This window comes from Tachysurus fulvidraco, chromosome 2 (assembly GCF_022655615.1).
Source record: "Tachysurus fulvidraco isolate hzauxx_2018 chromosome 2, HZAU_PFXX_2.0, whole genome shotgun sequence".
NCBI classification, from domain to species: domain Eukaryota; kingdom Metazoa; phylum Chordata; class Actinopteri; order Siluriformes; family Bagridae; genus Tachysurus; species Tachysurus fulvidraco.
The window spans coordinates 36,042,847-36,066,145 of NC_062519.1; the positions used below are offsets into that span (position 1 = coordinate 36,042,847).

The 23,299-nt window shown below is 40.5% G+C and overlaps 1 long non-coding RNA gene across 1 annotated transcript; it reads right to left on the minus strand.

The window, feature by feature from the left end:
* Nucleotides 1-8,705: 8,705 nt before the first annotated feature.
* LOC125140781 lies at nt 8,706-13,200 on the minus strand. The gene is made up of 2 exons (XR_007140049.1): nt 12,956-13,200; nt 8,706-12,787 (listed from the first exon to the last, which is right to left on the minus strand). It is a non-coding gene; the product is annotated as an uncharacterized LOC125140781 (long non-coding RNA).
* Between the last annotated feature and the right edge of the window lie 10,099 nt (nt 13,201-23,299).

Consider the following 23,299-nt stretch of genomic DNA (forward strand, 5'->3'; position numbering starts at 1 on the left):
CGTGCAGCAGGCGCGCCATATGACGTCAGAGCCGAGGGGTCTGAAATTATGCCTGTTCATAAACAAACATTAGGCTACAACATAGATATATACACTAGATGTCGCCTTGTATATGGCAGTACATTGGAACGAATGCGTCAACTGAGCTGCCATCTTGGTACGGGGGCCCCTTCCTCTTAATGCATTAGTGTCAATGTAAAGAAATAAAATCACCATAAATCGTAAAGGTTTTGATATTAAGATAATCTACTTTTCCACAATATAATGCACAGTGCTAGTAGGTGTAAGTTTATTAGTTACATTCTTTTATATTTATCCCACTTATGTACACAAATAGTCACGTGTCCGCAAAGTCTCGAACCCTGTTCACACCTGACATTATCATGTGCCCTGAGTGAACAAATCACAAGTGGTCAGTGCAAAGTACACATGTGATAGGGCTCAAACTTGTGTTGCAGATGTATATATATTTATATATTATAGTGTTAGTGTGATATATATCTAGTGCCTCTCCTTCAGACAAGAGTATTTCAGGGATAACGATGAAATAGTGCAACACGTCGTCATGTAGTTCAGATTGTGCACAGGGACGTTGTCATGCTGGAACAGCGTTGGATCTTTCAATTTCAATAAACTGACATTGCAATTCTAGAGCTTTCTAAGACCTCCTGTCCAGAGATTGTCTTATACGAATCGTTTTTTATGGCTGTAATTATCAGATGACTTTCGAGACTTTGCGGACACATGACTATGTATGTACATAAGTGGGAATGGGTATAAGTTAAAAAAAATTATTCAATTTAATTTTCTACCCACTTAGCTTTTATAGACTTAATCTATTGCACAATTAAGTAAACACTCAATGGCAGAATATCAGCATTAGCTGAACCACAAATAAATGCATATATGGTACTGTCTTACTATTCCCAGTTATAATGCTATGAATACTTTCCCTCAGTTGAGACTCCCAGGAGCCCCGATTTTGTGGTATCTCCGTCTGAACACACTTCAGCTGAACAGCCTCAAAGAAACTCACACAACCTAAAGAGCCGTGTGCAAACTCTGGCACTTAAAAGGAAGAGGACCCGTGATGGAGATGAGACTCTTATCCTCATCACTGAAGAAAGCAATGCCACAGACCTTGAGGAGGACCAGTGTGTTGAACACAGTTATATGGCTAATGTGCATTCTATCCAAACAATCCTACTTTTTTACCAACAGCTCCTGTTAAGCTACAGTGAGAACGTTATCTGATGAATGTGCATCACTCAAAGCAGAGATCACTCAGCTCAAAGAGAAAGTCGACAATTTCTCCTTCAGACAAGAGTCTTTCAGGTATAACGATGAAATGGTGCAAGAACTCACTGGTCGGGCATCTTACAAAATTCGTGATCGTCTTCTCTTTAGTCTCAGGGTTTCTAAAAGCCGGTGCAGGTTTGACAAATTTCCAGTGTTTTTTTAATAACTTTAATGAGGATGAGTTATTTTTTCTACAAGGGTTCCGGGTGTCACAGTCAACGGCCAATGCAGTGTTTAATGCCACTTTGGATGTAATGCATCAAAGACTTTCCAATTAGTCTGCCGAAGTGTTTTAGAGCTACGTTTAACAATTGCTCCTCCATTATTAGTTGTTTGGAAATGTGTATAGAGAAACCAAAAAACATGAGAGCCATCTCTCAGTCGTTCTCTCAGTACAGGAATCATGACACGGTTAAATATTTAATATCCATGACACCACAGGGGGTCGTATCATTCGTATCAAAGGGCTTTGGAAGTCTGACAAGTGACAAGTGCTTAACTGAAAGATGTGGCTATCTGGACATGCTGTCACCTGTTGATGTAATACTATCTGAAACAGGTTTTAAAATTAAAGACACTGTGGGTTTGTACTCTTCCGGTTTAAAGATTCAATCATTCACCAAAGTTAAACAGCAACTACATCCACTTGAGCTGGATGAAACAAAGGGACTTGCCGCTGTCCAGATCCATGTGGAGAAAGTAATTAGCCTGGTCAGGAACAAATAGAGTTTTGCAAAGCACCATTCCACTTTCTTTGTGCAAGACAACAGAGGATAGACAGACCAGCACTCTTGATAAAATGGTCACAGTTTGTTGTGCTTTGTGCAATATTTCTCCTTCTTTATTTTCTTGTATTTTTAAAGAGCCTGGTCTTGGCTTGTGTATAGTTTTACATATGACATAACACTAATGAAATTCTGTATCTATTCAAGTCTGTATATAAAAATGTGTTTGTGTTTCTAATACAGAAAATATTACAACATGCTTTGAGGCTGTTTTGTGGAAACTGAATGCTGCTCCAGGATATTCCTCAGATGATGAGCAAAGCAAATGTTTAAGTTAGTACTTAACTTACAGTGATTAAAGATATAAGAAACCTCTGGATTTAAATGCTGATGGAAAGATGTGGTGTGAACTGAAGTGCATATGCATGTTCCTAAGAGTTTAAATGACATAAAAGGTTCTACACGGAGGAACGGTCTGAGATTCCCCTAGATGTGTCTCTGACCTGGTTAGACATTACAGTAAGATCAGCAGCAGGACCAAAACAGTTCTTTACAAGACTCAAGAAAGTCATAGCGTTCGATTTCAAATCAATTTACTGGTCTTAACTTTTTTGTCCTAATGTACTTGTTACCTAATAAAACAAGGCCAGAATAATAAAGTTACTGGTGTTCGGTGCTTCCTAAACAAACTTTATAACGTCTAAGAAGTATCTAAGAAAGGAGGAGTGAAGGGTTTGCTAGATGTTTGCCTCGCAACGTTGCGATTCGTTGACGTTGGGGGTTCGATTCCTGCCTCCACTTTGTGTGCAAGGTATTCACACATTCTCCCCATATAGGAATAGCCTGTTCAGGGTGTTTCCCACCTTGTGCCCCAAGTACCTTGGAACAGACTCCAGGTTTGACTTTTCAAGTTTTTTCAAGTCAATGATGCCAAACTTGAATCATGAGCCTTCTTAAAATGTGTAAAGAAATTTGTGGGGAGTCCACAACACTAGTAATATGGTGGTATTTTAAAAAAATATTAACTTGTAACAATAAAATTAATATATTGGTTCATTTTCCTGGGGGTGCCAATAATTTTGTCACGTGTAATTTTGTATGTCGCCACTAGATGGCAGTAGTAATCCACGGTGAATTAAACCACGACGGCTTAACCATGGTGTCTTTCACAATCTGATTCAACCAGTCATAACAATAGTAAAAAAAAAAATTTATAGTGAAGGCAAGGTTGGAAATATCATCAAGCCTAGTGGGTGTCCAAGGATGTGGTATTTAACTCGTCAAAACTCAATTTGTGGAGACCTCAGATGTAGCCGCATAGCAAAGAGTAGTAGCTGTTGTTTTAAGCAGAAGTGCTAATTAGGAGCAGTGAGCATCAGTTGTGTTATTGAGATAGAGCCCAACCCAGCACCACCAGCTTCCATCAGTGTGTGTGTGTGTGTGTGTGTGTCTGTGTGTGCAGCTGTTGTGGTCATCCTTTATTAAAGAGATGGCTGGCTGACTGCATGTCGTCATTAACCACATGTTTTCTATGGGGAGCTTCTTAGGGGTGTGTTGGACATTTGCACTCTTCCAGCTGGCATACAGGAAGGCTAATACTGGATCTGTTTTGTGTTTCATTTATTGCACAACTATTGATATCCTTCTTAAAAATAAAGTATCTGAATATTCATTTCAGATAATAAACAGTAGAGAGAGAAAGAAACGTGAGGCTTTTTTCGATGCAGCCATATGGGCAGCTGACAAGCTCTTTCCTTTTCAGCATCACGAAGCTTATGCTTCACGTCTTCGACATCTCGCTGCTCGTGTAACTGTCTGTGTTAGCTGATGGATGATTATGATTGGTCCGTTCATTCTGTAATGTGGACTCCTACATTTTTAACAACCATATGGCTATGTTCAAAGATAGAAAGATTCGAGTATGCTACTATGAGTTTACAATCAGACCTTGGGCAGAAGGAGACTTTCAAATCAAGTCAAGTCAAGCAGCTTTTATTGTCATTTCAACCATATATAGCTTTTACAGTACATAGTGAAATGAGACAATGTTTCTCCAGGATCATGGTGCTACATAAAACAAAGACAGAGCTAAGGACTTAGTAAGTTGTCCTAGCCACATAAAGTGCAAGTGTGTGACCTGGTGCAAACAGTGCAGGAGAAGACAAACAGACAGTGAATAAGTGTGCAGGTGTATATTGTTTGTATTACGTCGTGGCAAAAAATCTAAGGTGTGCAATTGTGATAACATGCTAATGTGCAAGCTGGTCTACAAAAATTTTGTACTAGTAAACAATGATGTGAATATACTCGTTTGTACATTGTAAGTATGCTAGTGTGATAATGTACAATAATCATCATTAAACTCATTAAAGTTTGAGCTAAGAATTTAGATGCTGTTTGCGATGAATATTTATATACTATATGCTAGATACTGACTAACCAAAACTCACTGGAAGCTGCTCATTGGCTGCTCCTAAAATCAGTGAAATACAAGAATTTTTTGTAGTATTTTTAAAAAAATTTTGTAGTATTTTAAGAAGAAATTAGTGTTTACAAGAATCCTTACTCTAGCTGTAGAATAGCAATCTATCTAAGAAATAAAAGGAAATTACATATGCAAGTACTGCTAGCTAGATTTTTGTTGCTGTTTACTTTTTTCTAACAAGCAGCATTACCATGCGTTAACAGCATTGTACAAAAGGACTAATAGGATTTCAGCAGTAGCTTATGTGGAACACTGGAGCTGTTTGTGTGTGTTAAAGGAAAAATTAGTTTACGTGTGTGTTACTTGATCTGATAGCAACTTATCACATCACAATCTTAGTGTAAGCCAATTTTCTCTCTTTCCGGGCGTCTGTCCTCATAGCCAGACATCACAGCAGTCCTGCAGCTTAACCACTGGTTTATGACCGCACTGTTCCTGGAAGTTGTTTTTACATGCCTTGACTTCACCAACTCCCTCCCTTCCAGAAAACTAATAACTCCCTGAGTCAGGGTAGCGGGTGTGTTTGAGTAACGCACATTCCAGACACATTTGCCGACTTTCAAATGATCAGTTACTGGATTTGCCCCGTGTGTGTGTGTGTGTGTGTGCGTGTGTGTGTGTGTGTGTGTGTAGAACACAAGGATCTCCAAGGAAGTGCAAAGGCAATAAGAGTGGTGTTTGGATCAATAGGGAAAACCCCACAGTGAATTGTATGTCTAGAACATGCTGCTGTGATATGTGTAACATGATTATGCCACACTGTAAATTTGTGTTATTTTCTGAAGTATTGACTGAGCGGAGTGTGAGTGAGTTCACTGGGTGTTATTTATGCAGAGGAGTGCTGAGTCAGCACTTTCACAGTAGCCTGGCTTGCTGCCTTGCCTTACTACTTCGAGGTTGATGCAATTATCTTTTGCTTTGTAATCTTCGACACTGAAGTACTGCAAATTGGCCGTCTTGTCCACTCTCTGAACTGCCACACAGCATCAGAAGGCACTATGGAGTGGGAAGAAAAAATGGCTGCGTGTATTACCATGTGGGAAGAGCAAATACAGAAGCAGAGGAGCAGACACGCCTGTCAAACATCACATGACAATAAATATCAGACTGTGGTTGTGGCTGCCACGTGATGCCTGTATGAATGGATTAGTTGGGGAGGCTCAGAGAAGTAGACGCCCCACCCGCACACACACACATACTCCCTCCTCTTCAGGGCAAACAGAAGTGTAATTATTTTTTACCCAGGCTGCAGCTGCTTTTTGTGAACTTTGGCAGGCGCAGTGAAGCAATGGATCCGCTCCAGGAGACAGGAACTGAAAAAATCCCCCTCGTTCTTACGGCTGGAACAATATACACCACTTTTTTGAGTCACTGCCCAGGAACGTCCAGCTAAAGCCCTTGTGGCAAGCAGACTCTGTATTTTCCATGAACTCGGAGTGACTCGTTTGGCTTCCAAAAACGATGTCATCCGATGTGTTTTCAAGGAGGAACACGTAGTGGAACCTGGAACGGGGTCATGTGGGTGCTTGCAAAACTGCTTTAAGCTAGGAAATGGAGAAAAAGTTAAAGAGGGAGAGAGAGTGTGTAAGGGTTTTTTTCCTTAGTGCTGGCGTGTACTTGGCCTGGGGAGCCCATTAGGCCGCTGTGTTCCAGCTGCCGGCCCCGCGCTTGGCGACAGTGGTTTTCACGGTCAGTAAACAGTGGATCTCTCTACTGTCTGTCTCTCTCTCTCAGTAAACTCCACACTCCCCAACTCAAATCACAGCTTTCAGCAGTGCAGGTCATGGGAGGTGAAAACACAAATGCTTATTCCTCCCAATAGAGTGTGTGTGTTTGCATGTGTGTTTGCCAGAGTGCCTTTTTTTCTTTTCACTTGCATTCACAGCTTGTCTTGGGACAGAGCTCGTTTGACAAGGTGGACACAGGCTGTCTTCTTTCAGTAGGGGTAGCTGCTGCACTAACCTACACTCTTCCAAGCATGTATAAGGAACATCTTAAAGAACAGTGTGGTCAAGGTTTAAAAACAACTGATAACAGCGCTTAGTAATAGCAAAAGCAGCTAGACTAATCAAAATAATTAGAGTCTTTCTTGGTTAGCAGTCAGGTCAAAAATTCTGGTTTGCTTCCTGTTCTAACGTGAGCCAATAATATAACAAACTACTTGCAGTATCATACAGTTTGTTGTAAAATAAAACGTTAAAGATTGCTAGTTTCCCTCGCCCGCACACATCTTTTTTCCTTGAAAGAATAAAGGCTGTGGTTCTGCTCACCTATAAATCAGCCCATTTTTATTTTCTGCATAGGGTCCTCTGGGATCTGTCTTTATGTTTGTTGGATGTACACCAACCTGATGCATTTTACAGAGCTCTCATAGCCAGAGAATTAGTTCAAGTTTTGAGGTGTACAACATTCACTTGGTGTTATCAGATGGACGGGAGAGGAGTGTCGATCTGCACCTGTTCAGCCCCTTTCTCTTCAGTCCTTGTGTGTTCCTGCCATTAGCATTGGCCAGCCAGGCACATCAACACGAGCGCCTTGGCAAGGGTCAGCGGTGCTGCAGATGGCCCGGGATTGATGCTCGGCATGTAGCCTCCGCCTGCAATGGATCTGATTAAAGCCTTTGAGAAGAGACAGGCATTGATCACGTGTGGGCACATCCGAGCATACCAATTAAGCCTTTTGAACTCCCTTCAAATTATATCGGGATTGCTTAAATCCAATGATTAAAGACCCACGAATAGTCATTAATGGAGAAAACCATTCTTTTATCTTGTCGTTGGTTTTAAAAAATGGGATGCTGCATGATTAGTGCGGATCTGGCCCGGAATGTACTACTCTGTCGAAGCACACAAAAATCTGGCAGATGCGTGCCAAAGGTTGGGCACCGTCCAGCACGAGGCTTCTTTCAACGCTCAACGGCCTTAAAACAGTGTGAGCAGGATTAGCTTTACACTTCATCAGTTTCCTGCAGTGGCTCGCAGAGCCTCTGCAGACACATCGGCAAGGGATTAGCCGTCTACAGCAGAGTTTCCCATCACTGCGGCCTTCAGCCTGTGAAACTAGAGATGAGGGGGTTGCTTGGAGATGGAGCAGGGCCTCAAGGTCTCCCATTAGCAAGGGAAGCAGTTTCCTAATAAACACACTTGTTTTTATTTGAATGAAAATGTGAAAGGTGTTCCAGTTGCAGAACTGATAATTATTTTTGAAAAATAGAGCAGTGGTTTGTAAAGTGCTTCGGTTATATTAACATTATATACTTTAGATAGACAGGAAAAATAATGGATTTGTCTCAAACTGACGCTGACTCTTTCAGAGTTTTGCAGCAGCCTGTATGATACTGCAGAAGTATGCAGGATGTGTTTTATGCCAAATTCCTCTGCCTGCATATTGTGTTCCAAGGCTTTGAAGCCTTTGTTTCAGGTCAAGACTCACATGAATACGTTGGCACGAGCCTGAGGCCATGTTTTCTGAGCAAGTTTGGGAAAGCAAGCTTTTGGAAAACATTTCCAGTTTAGTTGCACTTACTTTGACTCTCCTCATTCTCTCTCTCTCTCTCTCTCTCTCTCTCTCTCTCTCTCTCTCTCTCTCAGTCCCTCTGTCTTCCTTCTTTTTTTCTCTCATTCCCTGCCTGAAGCTCGCCTCAGGAAATACTCAAATGATGAAAGGCTCTGGTCTTTTTTCCCCTCTCCTTCCACACATTCATCATCTGGCTGTTCTCGTTTCCTGTTTACATGGCCGGGGGCTGGGCAACTCCCAGTGAAAGAGACAAGTCCTCTGATGATGTAATCCCACCCCTTTTTTCAGTTCTCTTTCTCTGCCCTACCCAAATACTCTGAACACAGAGAAATACACACCACTCCCCCCACCATTTTGCTATTCGGCCTATGATGAGTGATCAGTGCTTTCAACGCAATCCTCCCACCCATGCCAGGGGCAGCTCAACATCTGGCACCCGTCTCTCCCCACTGCTATTGACAGCCATTGATATGACACAGGTGTGAATTGTGTTATTTGTGTAGTGATAAAGAAGAGAAGGAGGTCGAAGGCACAGTGACAGGAGGCAGCTGTAGCCCTTGCTGTTTTTTAATACAATCTCTCCAGGTGCTCAGCCAAGGTCACGAGCAAGCAGCAGCACCACGTGAGCCTGGGCCACATGCTGATGCAACACTTTCGGTACTGGCAAGGAGAGAAATTAGTCTTAGAAACATTTTTTTATTTACGGTGAATAGAACAAAATACACATTAGGCTGATAAACAGTTGCAATTATTGACACATTATTTAGACTATAGATTATGTTTTATAAATTGTATTAATTGTATCTTCATATTGTTGTAGTCTTGTGAAGGTTAACATTCAGCACAGTATCCACACAACCATTCCAGCTCTAATAAGAAGCCTGCACTGGAGAAGGAGCCGCCATTTTTATGACGAGTCATCAGCACAGAGGGGTTGGCCAGTGTGTGCCTTTAAGAGTCTACCCATCCTCGGCAGCTGCTTCCTTCAGTAACCCAGGCTTTGTTTGTTTATTTTCATCCACCTGGGAATGTGATGAATTTCGTAGGCTACAGCTGTCCTAAAAATACAAACCTTAAATCTTAAAATACACCCAACCAGCACCCTTCCTACACACCCAACCCAGCTCCAGAGCATCAGCTGCTAGTGATGGTAACAAGGAAACAGAGCCAACATGAGGACGGTAAAAGGGCAAACCAGTTGATACCCCTGCAGTCGGGCTGAGTTACAGAGAGCCTGGCTGGCCATGAGTCCTCCACCCTGTCATATGAGACAGGCGACAGATGCCACGGTCTCCAGCACATTGCAGAAAAAAAGGCTGCCTAAGCAGCTACGCCATGTGCCAACTTGCGCTTGAGAGAAATGCCAGTGCTGTACGCTGAGGCTTAATGTAGCAGTAGTCTTTTAGTTTTGTTTCTCTTTCTGTAATGAAGGATAATGTCAACTTGACTTACTTAAACACATAAGCAATGATTAATAACCTATCAATCGTTAAAGGAATAAAACACAACACTGCTGTTATAGAAAAATAATCAAAGACAAGGTACTATGATTATTATTTTCCAATGACCACAAACCATTTTATTCCTCTTATATCTGTTTTTAATTTATTCCTGGACATAATTATTATTATGTAATGTTATTGAATATCAGTGAGCCAAGTCATATCGTGTATATCTAAAAATATATAATATATTCATAGAAATGCTAATATATTAGAACATGCCCATTAACAAGTGCACTTTCTTGACCAATCAGCACTGTGGTATAATGTATTCTAAAGTATTTTTGCATAAGCGTCAATGGGACTTTCCAGGATCATCTCCATTGCTGCAAAACGAATCCAGCCACTTCAGCCAGTGAGTGCTGTTCCCTCTCCTCCCATAATCCTCTGTCTCATTGTGAAAGTACTGCACTGATGAATAATTGTGATGATGCTGAAACATGTTTACTTTCAAACCCGTGAGCGCAGCGCACCAATTTGCATCTGAAAGAACCCTTTGATGTCTTTATCTGCAACATGCAGGGCTTTGAAGCGTCTGACTGTAACCGGGTTTATTTTTCCAATGTGATGGAAAGGAGAGGAGGAGGGTGTGTGTGTGTGTGTGGTGGGGGGGATGATAAGTGATAAGTAATAAGTAAAGCAAGTTTTGAAAAGTACTCACAATCACAAAGTGTCTAAAGAGGACTCTTAGAGAGGTCATTGTTACTGTGCAGCTCGCTTAAACGAAACGCATCGGTGTTGCTACTTCTACAGCGTCTAATATGACTCCCTACAGAAGTGTTTAAAATAGAAATGCTTTGTTTTGCTTGCGTGAGAGTTCACTAACCAGCATAAGGTACTTGAAAGACCTGAATAAACTATTCATCCATTACCTCAGTGACGGACATGTACACGCATTTTCTACACTCTCACTCAACAGCTAGCTTGCAGTAAGCTAATGCTAATGGAAACAACTAACTTATCGACTTACATGACTTCACACAACTTAATATTTCAGTAACGATAACAAATTTCAAAAATTATTATTGAGCTGAGAATATGTGTAAAAATTCTGTGAAGCTAGTAGCAAGTGAAGGAAAGAGTAAGCTGTGGAGATTTTTTTTTTGGCTGAATTAGACTAGACTAAAAACTAAGGCCACAGGCACAACATCTGGTAGCTAGCTTGTTATTTAGCTAACGTTTAGAAATATGTTCATCAAATGTTCATGTTGAAAACTGACTTAATTGCACATTGTGAGATAGTTTGTCTAGCTTTTTATCTGTTAGTGAATGATGAAGAATGCCCTTCATTTTTCGAATCTGCTGTGAAATTGTTTGACTGTGAATTAGCAAACAACAAAGGCCTGATCTGCAACAACTGCCACAGCAATCAGTTGCAAGCGTACTTGCAGCAAATGTTGGGAATAACTAGCATACATTCATATTGAGATAGCTAACAAATTCATTAGCTAGCTAAGATTATATTTATTTTAGGGTGCAAAACTACTTGTAAGAGAATAGTGAGGGATGTCCTATATTTAAAAAAAAAAGGCTGTGAAGCTGCTTGCCTGTTGCCAGTTAACCAGACCTGAACTACAGCTACTTGGCAGATAAGTTGTTCTCTAGCTAATGTTTGTTAATAATTAGCCAACGTTCACATAAGAAAATAACCTACTTACACATTTTTATTAGCTAAAAATATGTAATATATTCTAGGCTGTTCAACTAGTAGTAAGTGAAGGGTGACTAATGTCCTTTCTTTTTCAAAATCAACTGTGAAGCTGCTTCAGGGTTAATTATCAAACAAGAATACTTGAAAATACAACCATTGGTACAGCGCTCATCAGTTAGCTTGTTGTCTAGCCAGTGTCTGGAAATACCTAGCAAACATGAAAGATAACTTGCTAAGACATTGTCAAAATGTGTCAGCTAGCTAAGAACATATAAGCAATAAACTGTAGACTGTTTAGCAAGTTCTTAGCAATGGTTAGCAGTAGCAGAATATTCTTCCTTGTCTGAATTAGCAGGGGAAAGAAACAACCTAATGGGTCAAAACTATTTCTAACACTAAAATGAGTGAGAATGCCTAGCTATATGCCATGTAAGCTTTGTATTGGTTATATAATAGTCTTATAAATAGTTTTGTTTATTTGTTTGTTTAGCAGCATCCAAACTGTGCTACCAAGAGCCACTCACCAAACTAGAAACATCTACAGAACTGGTTTTAGACTGAGGGCTACAATTAAACATTTAAAGGAAATTCAAGCAGGAAGTTTATAGAGAAAGAAGAAGTACTGGCGTGCTGACTGACTTCTGTGCACATGCTTCAGTTTCCAGCTAAATAAAGAAGTTGCCTAAATCCTAATCTGACAATGTAAGGTGTCATAGTTGTGTTTGTTTCATGAGCTTATTGATGCATTGCATTGCATTGCAGTGGAGTAGAGCAGACCTTTAAGTCATGTGTAAAGAGCATGCATGTTTTTACACTTACGCGCTACACACACATTTGCAATGCTCAGTCCTTCAGGGCCATGCTGTAGATCAAAAGGCTAGGCTGGGAACGTTTCCCGCTCTCTGACAATTAGACACGAAAAAAAAACACTTCCGCATGTGTGTTCTGTCGGCATGGCAACACAGCGTTGCCAAGCAACAGCAGGGTTAGGAACGTGGGTGTGTGAAGGTCGATGGGCTGGGCTCTTCTGGTGTGTGAGGACTGGCGATCTGCCACATCAAACGCTCCCAATGCCATGATCAGATAAAACACAAACAGAAAAAAAGTTATTCCCACATCTGCTTCAGTGATCCCAAGAGATTTGATTTTAATATACAGTCTACATCAGACAACAACAATAGTTTTTCCAAATGAATAAAAATTAACGACTTTTAGTTTACCTGCAGTAGATAGATGTGGAAGACCAAACAGAGACTGCAGTGCATTTTTCTACCATTTCAATTAATGACATTATACATATTAATATCTACATCTCTGTAACAAGAAGATTCAGTTATAATATAGAAGACACATACGTTCAGCCATTTATGGTCACTTCCTAGTAATAAGTGAGGCCTTTTCAGTTACTACTATGAATGACTTTGCCAGACAGCTTCCATTGTGAGGTGTAGAAACCAGCCAGGTCACTTCCATCCATCTACAGAAGATTGCATCTCTCCAACAGCACACAATAGTCCTCAGTAGAGCATGCTTTGACAAGTCCAGATAGCATCAGGTTACTTGGTTTCCTTAAGTAACACGCTAAAAAAAACAGAGCAACTGCATTTTTCTGTTGAGGAAACAAAAGCAGAAGTTGCTTAACCTGATGAAGCAATTCGGGAGGATTCCTGAAAGTGTTTCATCATCACTTTTCTTTACTGCCAGCACCCTCTTAGTCATGCCTGTAGGAATGTGCTCTAATGTAAACAGAGCAAACAAAGGGCACAAAATGGCTGACCTTGCCTGTTGAACACAGGGGAAAAAAGCAGCACGTCACGCTGCCTCAGATAAAGTTACAACCGTTCAAACGCCTCTGGCTTCTATTAATCTCCTGTTCTTTGTCGAACGAAGAACGAACTTTGTTATAGAACGAAGTCCGTATAATAGTTTACTGATTAACTTCACTGAAGACAAACTAAGCAGACAGAAAGGAAAAGGGAAATGTGACTCATCTCTTGCTTATAAAGCTGTTTTTAATTCTGACTTTACAAGTGAAATGTTAACTGCTTGTTTGAGATCAGATCAAAGTCTGTTAGGAACAATATGAGCGGCTCAAATATAATTTTATTTTGGATTTCCAATTTCCAAAACGTATTTCCTACAAATCTTATTCAAATTCAATTTTTCTTCATGAAATTTTGCTCATTATTTACTGCATGCTAACACAAAGGCACGTCAGAGTAGAAATAAAAACGTCAGACTTCCTGGAGGCTGAATCCTTTGTTTGTTGATAAACATTTTTATGATTGCCAATGCTAAATATGTTCATAGCAATGATCAGATGTTGTCTGTGTGTTTTTGGTTCCCAGCTGCCAAAAAACAGGTGGTCACTTTGGTAGACCATCTTTTACCAGCTGTAATTGTGTCTTCGATGTATACACCATTATTTCGGGAATATTTCTATCAGCACTTTCCATCAAAAAAAAAGATGATCTTCCAGCTTGACCAGCTCAGCCAGTGTTTTGGCAGTTGGTAGATTTTTTCAACACGTGTGTGTGTGTGTGTGTGTGCCAGATATTTTCAGTAACAAGACTGAAATTTCCATGCTGTTAGCTAGCAAACTAGCTTATTTTCGCTTGTCCTGCCCTTTTCCAATATTTGTACGTACACAATGTAGTGTGGATTTTAGACTGCAGTTAAAACTAATTGGATTTGTTCATGTGAAATGTGGACACATGATCTTAAACTGGATTTTATAAATAAGTCAGATTTGTTCTGCTTTGTTTTAACAGCCACACACCTCACACTTTTTTCAGATTTTTAGTCTCAGACATGACTTTCTTTGGTTCTAAAATGGCTGCCATGAGCAAGGCTGGCAGAACGTTCCATGCCCTTCTGTAAGACTTTGCACAATAAATCAGCTGGCTATACAGCCGAGTCCCACCACTCTCCCACCAGCTGACTGTTTGGATCGCTCCTTTCGTCTCCAGATTTATTACCATGACCTTCGACCTTTGCACTGCTCGTGTACACAGAGCCAGCCTTGAGTAGGACTCCACCCCCTCCTCCTCCCCTTGGCCTTTCTCAGAAATGCCCCCGGTGACCAATCGGATTGTCACGTCTACATATCCAGGCTCAGGCCATGCATTCATCAGAGTTAGTTCGTTTTTTTCCCATGGTGACTAGCTCTTATCAAACCAGGCCAGGTTGTGTTGTAACTCTTGGGAACCGGATTGCAAAAGCATGTTGTGTTTTATTGTTTACACCTTTAGGGATTAGATAGCAAGCTTTTAACTGGTTACAGTGTGCATAGGTGCGTTTTTAGGTTATGTGTCACAACAACGCCTGAAGCTCTGACCTGTCATAAATCTCTCTGTGCACTCTCTTTTCTTCCTTGACGACTGTAGTCTGGAACAAAGCCAAATGTTATTAAGGGTTTAGCAGCAGTGAAAAATGCCCACAGGGCTCTCTGAAGTCAAGTTCTAACACACCCATATAACACGATTAGTTCTTTTTACTGTGTATCAATGTGCATCATGCAGGTTTATAGTCAGCTGTTACACAATCATACATAGTTACTGTCCAAAAAAATGGTAATGTTTAAATCCCAAAAAAAAAAAAAAAAAAATACTGTGGAAAACCTACCAAGAGGTTTTCTGACCAGATTACTGCGATTTAGCATGTAAATTAAAGCCATGACAAAGAAAGTGTCTGCAGTGCCTTCTGGAAAACACTAAAAGAGTTAAGTGTGGGAGGACCGTTGGCAACCGAATAAAAAAATTCTGCAGCGGTTGGAGTGAACGAGGCTGCCGTGACCCTGCATTCACCTAAAGCCCGAGCTGCCAGTCCACCAAGGACAGGAAGATTAAGCCTGGCCCCGAAAAGGACATGCACTTGGCTGGCTCGGCTATTCCTTCAGTGGAATGCAGAGCTGTATTAATTTCTAGCTGTGTTCTGGTGCCCTGCAGAGACTTTGCCCAAACATCTCTAACAAGAATGAGCGGGTATTCATTGTGCTCTTGTGTAACATTTGTTTAACCTAGTAAGACCTTTTTCCTTATCGGAAACAGCTCATTCAGACGTCATTCAGTTTTTGCCTTGCTGGCTCGTTCAGTGCAGGATTGCACAACTGAGCGTTCCCTGATTGTGGTAAAGTAGGCAGCCATGTTCTCCGTAATTATTGGCACCCTTCATGAAAATGAGAAGATATTCTGTGCTCTAAAGTACTGATTTTTGTTTATTTGTTTTCCCGACACAGGAGTCATCTTGGTCCGCATCAACATGCAGAACATTTGAAACTCTTTTAGATCAGTCTTAAAATGTTTCTCTTTAGCCATTTCTGAACCTTCTGGCAGAGGCAACCATGTTTGTGCTAATGTTTTCTAGTAGTTAGCAGAATTCAATCCCTTTTTATTGTCCAACATGCTGATATTTTGCAGGATCTTTGGATTTTGGTCTCATCTGAACACCATTTTAGTGCTTAAGATGTTTGGTGCTGCATTTTATGCGTCAGGAAGGGATTCTTTCTGGCCTTACTTCTAAACAGCATGTTGTTATGACATTTAAAGAGCTGATTTTGAAACTCTCACCACAGTAATCAACGAGACTGTGAAATTTGAAAACTGTGACCTTTGGGCTTTTTCCCCTCCTACACAGTGCACTCATGAGTCCCATACCTGGCAAATTTCCAGCTGTTTCAGACATGTGATACTTTTTCTTAAATTTCTAAATATGAATTATATTCTTTTAAATGTTTTATATTATTATAAAAGTGTTTTTTTTTTAAATACGTAGCTGATTTGTTCAGGTCAACAGCCATTTGTTGAGTTCTCTGTCTTTCCTATGGTAATGCATGACAAAGGGATTTTACGTGTGTAAAACTTATATTTATACTCCAGGGATACAGGATATGGGCCTGACAGCAAACAATATTAAATTATTATTATTATTATTATTATTATTATTATTATTATTATTATTATTATTATTATTATTGCATTTATTTGACATTTTCATTAGCACGACAAAAAAATCCTGGTATTTATAAAATAAAATTATTTGAAAGAGTGCCAGTAATTCAAGATGGCAATGTATGTTAAAGCTGGATAAATGTGTTTTTTTGCTCTAAAAGAATAGAAAAGAAAGAAACTGTTAAGTCTTTTTCACCTCTAGATCTAGTCTAAAGGTTATGTTTGGCACAGCAGGCAAGTGAGAGCAGGCTGTTGCTGTGAAAATGGTTGCGTGTTAATCTCCTCCCTGGCGTCTCTCCTCTCAGCGGCTGAGTCGTTGTTCCTCTGGCTCCGGCCCTGACTCACATTCCCTCTGAGCACTCCACCCCACATGATGCAAGACTCACACACACTCACACAAAAGAGAAAAAGAGAGAGAGGTGGGGAGGTACTAGGCCATGATTGTCAGAGGCTTCAGGGCATGTGTGTGTGTGTGTGTGTGTGTGTGTGTGTGTGTGTGTGTGTGTGTGTGTGTATGTGTGTGTTTGTGTGTGTGTGTGTGTGTGTGTGTGTGTGTGTGTGTGTGTGTGTGTGTGTGTGTGTGTGTGTGTGTGAGAAGGAAAAATGTTTGTCTGCTGAGTGTCTGCTGAGTGTCTCTAATGTGTTTAAGAGCTGTTGTCAACAACAAGACTCTCACTATGATGGGAGCAAGTCACGTCACAGCCGGGCAGGGGAGGGAAAATTACAAAGAATAATATTCTCTCTCTTTCTCTCTTTCTCTCTTCCCGATTTACTCTGTCTCTTTGATATAATGCTGAATTTTACACTAATTTTAGGGCAAATATTTTCACCATCATGGTCTCCCACAGCTCAGGTTACTGATAGCAAGCCATGCACTGAATAAGCTATAGTTGCTGTTTGGTTGCTAAAGCAAATTCAGCTGTTTGACCATCACATTGGTTTTCCATTAACCACACTCCAGCTTCCAAACTCAGATAGCTCTCTATGGCCTCGTCTTGCCTTTCATTTTCCAGTCTGGCACTCATCAACAATGACGCCTGGCTATATTGGGAGTGATGCGGCGGTGTCTTTTAGATTTAAGCGTTTTACTTTTTTGAGGTCGAGTGTGTCGGGTCTATACATGCAAGCAAACTCCTTTTAGAACATGCTTCCTCGCATCCCAGGGAACGCCTCGAGGGTTCCAGTAACCATGGGGCACATTTGTTACCCCCCTTTCCCTCTAAAACTGGCTGTTATCCACATCCACAATGATACACACAGACACACACAAGTACAGGCTTGGAGTGGTGGATCCATTAAGAGCACTATTTCCAGGCGAGAGGAAAAGGAGGCTGGACTTGTACAGATGATGGGTCACAGCTGTTCCCACAGGATGAAGTGTTTTTTCCCCTCCCTTTTTTCCATCACAGTTCAAAGGCAGAGAAAGAGAGAGAGAGAGAGAGAGAGAGAGAGAGAGAGAGAGAGAGAGAGAGAGAGAGAGAGAGAGAGAGAAGACTCAGGGCACTATTAACATTAGAAAAAACCCATAGCAGAGTTTAGGAAAGACGGAGATGGAGGAGGGGCTATTGGGTGTTTCTTTTTGCAAGGCTGGTCGTATTTGGTTTTGAATCCCCAGCCATAATCCACAGCACAAGAAAGGCAATGGCATTCGCACCACAGGCACAAAAATAGCAGCTGTAGATCAGCTTGTCTCTCACCTGTGTCTTAGTATATGCATGTTTCACATACAAGCTACAGCACCATTCAGGAACCATAGGTCACTTCTTATACCTGAATTCACTACAGAATTACTCCAGTGGCAGTTGAAGTTAATTACATTGGGGTAATAATTACAAGCAGGTTAGGCCCCCATGAGGTTAGTGGCTAACAGGAAGTTGCTAGCTAGCGATGTGTTCTCAATCTAGATCCCTGAACAGAGGTGCAGTAGAACCCCATAGAAATTCCCTTAGATGATCCTAGAGAAATAATCCTAGAGCAAGAACATGTAAAATAATAATGACAAATACCCCTCCTGATTGAGCACACTGGTTTTTGAAAATGTGTTAGACACTCATTTTTACTTGACTCAGTAAAAAACAAACGGAAGCCCTGATTCATGACTGAGTGATTTAAAAAACCTTCAGGCAATGATTTCTCCCTAGTTGTCCGGAAGATTCCAGGCTCTTAATCCTGTCGCTCAGTAGGCACGCCAGGTAGCCTGTGGAGTAGCAGAGGACTCTGGGAAATCCGGGCGAGGAGTCAAGGCTCCCAGAGAGGCCCAGATGTCCCAAATAGAACTCCTGAGAATTTTTAAGAAACAAGGACACACTCAAGCAAACAAAGGTTTTGAAAATTCACATAGTTAATCTGAATTTGTGGTGACTCAATAAATGTGACATATAGTAAGTGGATAAACATAATGAATAACTGGTGCTTCAGGTTTATTGTAACAATTTTGTAACAAGTCACCAAAGATAGTGCCTTCATGTTCCCCTTTGCCAGAGCCCAGCTGGGAACAAATGACAAAGAAGCCAGATCTTATTTCCAGAATGGAGATGAGGCGCAGTTGCTTGGGCGTGTCGCACCATCTGACCACAACCAATGGGACGGTTTACTGATGAGAGCCAGGGAGTGTCTCGCTATTCATTTCAAAAAAATCTGATCAAAGCTGGAGCTGACTGGAGTTTTGGCTGCGCTGAAGGCCATCCATGACTGACTCATTTCAGATATGGCTGATTTGAGGTCAGAAATGGGTGGCTATGGAACACAACACATATGTTAGACATCTGGACAAGGAAATGAGGGTCAGGGGAACATGATGTCATTGGTTTTCTTGATGCACTTTAAGTGAAGTTTTGGCAAATATCATGCTTTCATTATTGGCTTTGTGTGTGAAATGTTGCATTTGAACACACTGTGAATGACATTCTCATACTTCTATACTTGTGTGAAAGGAAATACATGCATAATTGTAGTCATGTGTAAAAACAAAAACGAATGACTTCTGTTCTATGAATTGCACTTTTTTGCAAATAAATAAAACCTTTCTACACTTTGTACACAGAAAGTCTTTATCATTCATTCACTCATTCATTCTTTCAGTCTTTATTTTATCCTGGTCATGGAAGTGGTGGATCTGTAACTTATCCCAATAAAACTAGGTGTGAGGTGGGAATACACCCTGAATAGGAAGCTTGTAATTCCGAGGCCACTATGCAGACACATCCACATTCTCATTTACAGCTAGCTGCAATTTCGAGTCATTATCCTGTCTTTATAGATAGGAGGAAAACAGAGGACCCTGAGGAAACCCACATGGCCATGAAAAGAACATAAAACACTTCTCCCCGCCCAGACAGTAACCTAAGTTCAGGCTTGACCTGGGGATCATGGAACTATGAGGCAGCAATTCTACCCACACTGGCATCGTACCTTCCTAAAATTGTCACAGATACTTGTTCTTTGCCAGAAACTGATGCCAATTCAACATGCTCATTCGGTCATGCAGTGCTGATGAGACTGGATGATTAGCGCAAAAACAACAGAAGACGATCTGACATTGATGCTCAAGGGCATTGTTTAAGAACTATAAGCAGAGCTCGAAATGAGTCATCACTGCCATCACTGTCCTTTGTGTATTGCTTTTTCCACTGTGATGCTGGTGAGTTTTGCTTTAAACATGATGATAGCTCTGTGTCGTTTGTTTAAACAGGAGCCCTCTGATGGTCGGAAAAATACGCAGGCCACAGCACAAACGTGCTTCATTGGAGAGGAAAACGCACTCATCACTTGCAGTCATCACTTTCCTTTTTCAGCGCAGACAAACCGATTGTTTGCATACGTAGATATAAACACAGCAATGCCAGTGACTTTGCTGGAATAGTAGACCAGCCCATGTCAAATCACACAGCCTCAAGGCTATAGAGATAAACATTAGCAAAAAGTATTCATCACCTATTGGCTTCAGGACCAACCAAAAGAGAAATAATGGGGTGGTTCTGGAGAACTCTGTGTGTGTGTGTGTGTGTGTGTGTGTGTGTGTGTGTGTGTGTGTGTGTGTGTGTGTGTGTGTGTGTGTGTGTGTGTGTGTGTGTGTGTGTGTGTGTGAATCTGATGTGTAAGAGAGAAACTTGTCAGAATACAGTGAAAGGTACAAAAATGTAGTGTCTGACCAATGTGTGTGTGTGTGTCAGTGAGTGTGTGTTGGGGAGTGTGTTGACTGACTGAGATTCTAACAGGAAAATATGTTACGTGCATCAGTGGTTAGGTCAGAGGAAGGCAGAGGGGAGTTTTCTTTTCCATGAGTAATCATCCATTCAGCCCGGCTGCAGTGTTTGCTTGTGTCAGCAGGTCTTGTATCTGTCTGCTCCTCTGTAGAGCACTGAGCATATGTGCAGCATTGTATCTGTTAAATATTGTGCTTTATATTACAGTGACAGAATGTGTGGATGTGCGTATGCCCTTTTCAACAGTGAAAATTGTCTGAAATCAGAAAATTCAGGGGTTTTTTTTATTTAAACACATTTTTTATTTATTTCTAATGAGCAAGCCAGAGGAGACAATGACAAAGGGAAACCTCTTGAGGGGTCATGAGGAAGAAACCTTGAGAGGAACCCATCCTCATCTCATTTACAACATTTAGCAGATGTTCTTATCCAGAGCGACTTATATTTTTATCTCATTTTATGCAGCTGAGGGTTAAGGGCCTTGCCCAGGGGGCCAGCAGTGGTAGCTTGTTAGGCCTGGGACTCGAACTCACAACCTTCCAATTGGTAGCCCAGCACCTTATGCACTAGACTACCATATCATCTTATCACCAGATATGATAGTGTGACAAAATAATTTCTCTTCTATGACTGTGCACTATGTGGTCAAATGGTGCAATTATGTAACCAGAAAATTATATTAGTTTTAACACACATTCTGTTTTGTTATTTGGGTTATTTAAGTTATTAGTAGTAAGTGTTCACTGATGGAGACTTTAGTAAATTGTGTACTGTACTGGATATGCATTTCCAAATCAATGCAATATATATTGCCTGTACACTTACGTAGTATCAGTACATACAGTTAGTACAAAAAAGAACTGTGCTAGCCTCACATTCGAGTAACATGCTGCTTATGTCGCTTGTAGTTTCCTATGTGGGCAGGCAGCAGCCGCTACTGTTGTTGCTCGTGGTTGAGCATAGATTAAATTTTTTGGTTTTGTTTTTTAAACCTGATGATAAATAGTTGCAGCTATATATTGCCTGGAGCTTACTAGTTAAACACAAGTTAAATATTGCACTGGTCTGTGTGAACATTGGTTGTTTGATTTACATTTTACACGCTTTGCACTAGCTTTGTATTAACTATATAATTATTCCAGGTCCCTGAGCAAGGCCCTTAACCCTCAATTGCTCAGTTGTGTAAACTGAAATAAAAATTTAAGTCACTCAGGATAATGCTGCCAGAAATGTAAATGTATTATTTACACTCACCAGAAACATTAGTGATCTCTTCTGCTTCCTTGCAAGATTTTTTTTTCTTTAATGTCTCTATACACATATAAATATGAAATAAGAGATTTTATATGGTAGGATAAGATGCAACCAAGGTTCCTCTCAAGGTTCAATTTCTTTCTGGTATTTTCTCAGGGAGTTTTTTCTCACTTTTTCTTCACCTCTGGTTCGTTCATTGGGAAAATATTTTTTTATGTTTATATTCCTATAAAGATACTTTGAGACAATGCCCACTGTTAAAAGTGCTATACAAACTATATAGAAAGTTTTTCTTCTTTTTTTTTTTTTGTCTATATTAAATCTATTATATGTAATAGTAAATGAGACCTAACCGAAGGTAGAAATTGGGGAACGAAAGAAACGTTAGACCACACACACCATAGAAATCGTTCAAGCTTTTTTCCTGGTCTCTTTACTGAACTCTGCCACTCGCTGATCCTACTGTCCTTCATTTTACTACCACCCCCCCGAAACACACACACCTCACACTATGCTATTGCGCTAATGGACTGTCTAAACTAAAACTTCTAATCACTTGTACATTTGCTCAATCACACCCCACGATTCGTTATTGCACTAATTGACTGTTATATAAAATCATGCTCATTTGCACACTTGCTCTCCTTTTTTGCATTGCTGCTCACCATTGCCTTACAATTGTATATACACACCTAATTTCTGTTCATAATAACAGCAATATATTATGATCATAGCACATACCCTCTGTAAATTTTAGTTCATAGTACATACACATCTGTAAATCACTCCATATTACCACTTATTTAAATCTTGTACAAACTGTATATCCTGCACTTGCTACTATTGCACTCTGGTTAGACCTAAACTGCATTTCGTTGCCTTGTACTTGTACATGTGTAATGACAATAAAGTTGAATCTAATCTAATCTAATCAAGACAATCCTTTGGATTTGTTGCTGTACCTCATTGTGTTAAGTGCAAAAAATGTCCAAAAAAGACAATTATATTATATATATAATATATAATTATATTTCCATTATCAGAATCTCGAATGTCACATATATGTGATTATATATACAGTCAATACTCTTTCTGGCCACCTTAATAAGAACACCTGTATATCTGCTCATCCATGCAGTTATCCAATCAGCAGGACAAAGCATAAAATCATGCAGATACAGATAAAGAGTTGTTCACATCAAACATCAGAAAGAGGGAAAATGTGATCTCTGTGACAGTGGAATGATTTGCACTTCCAAATTTGCACCCACTATTTTGTACATTTTTAAAAACAAGCTTAAATCCTTTTTCAACATGGTAGAAATGCATGTTTGTGTCTGTTTGTACAGTATCTCTGTGTGCACTGGAGCATGGCAGAATGGGATGGCTCAGATTCAGCAGACTGAATGGAAAGTGCTGGAGGCCCTACAGAGCAACAGCAGATGGGAATGGCAGTGTGAATCTCTCTCTCTCTCTCTCTCTCTCTCTCTCTCTCTCTCTCTCTCTCTCTCTCTCTCTCTCTCTCTCTCTCTCTCTCTCTCTCTCTCTCTCTCTCTCTCTCTCTCTCTCTCTCTCTCTCTCACACACACACACACACTCTCACACTATTTCTATCTCTATCTGTTATCACACACCATCTCATCCCACTGAGCATTGTCAGCCACTCCCTTCACCATCTGACCTACTGCATTTATGTGCGTGTAAGACTACCTC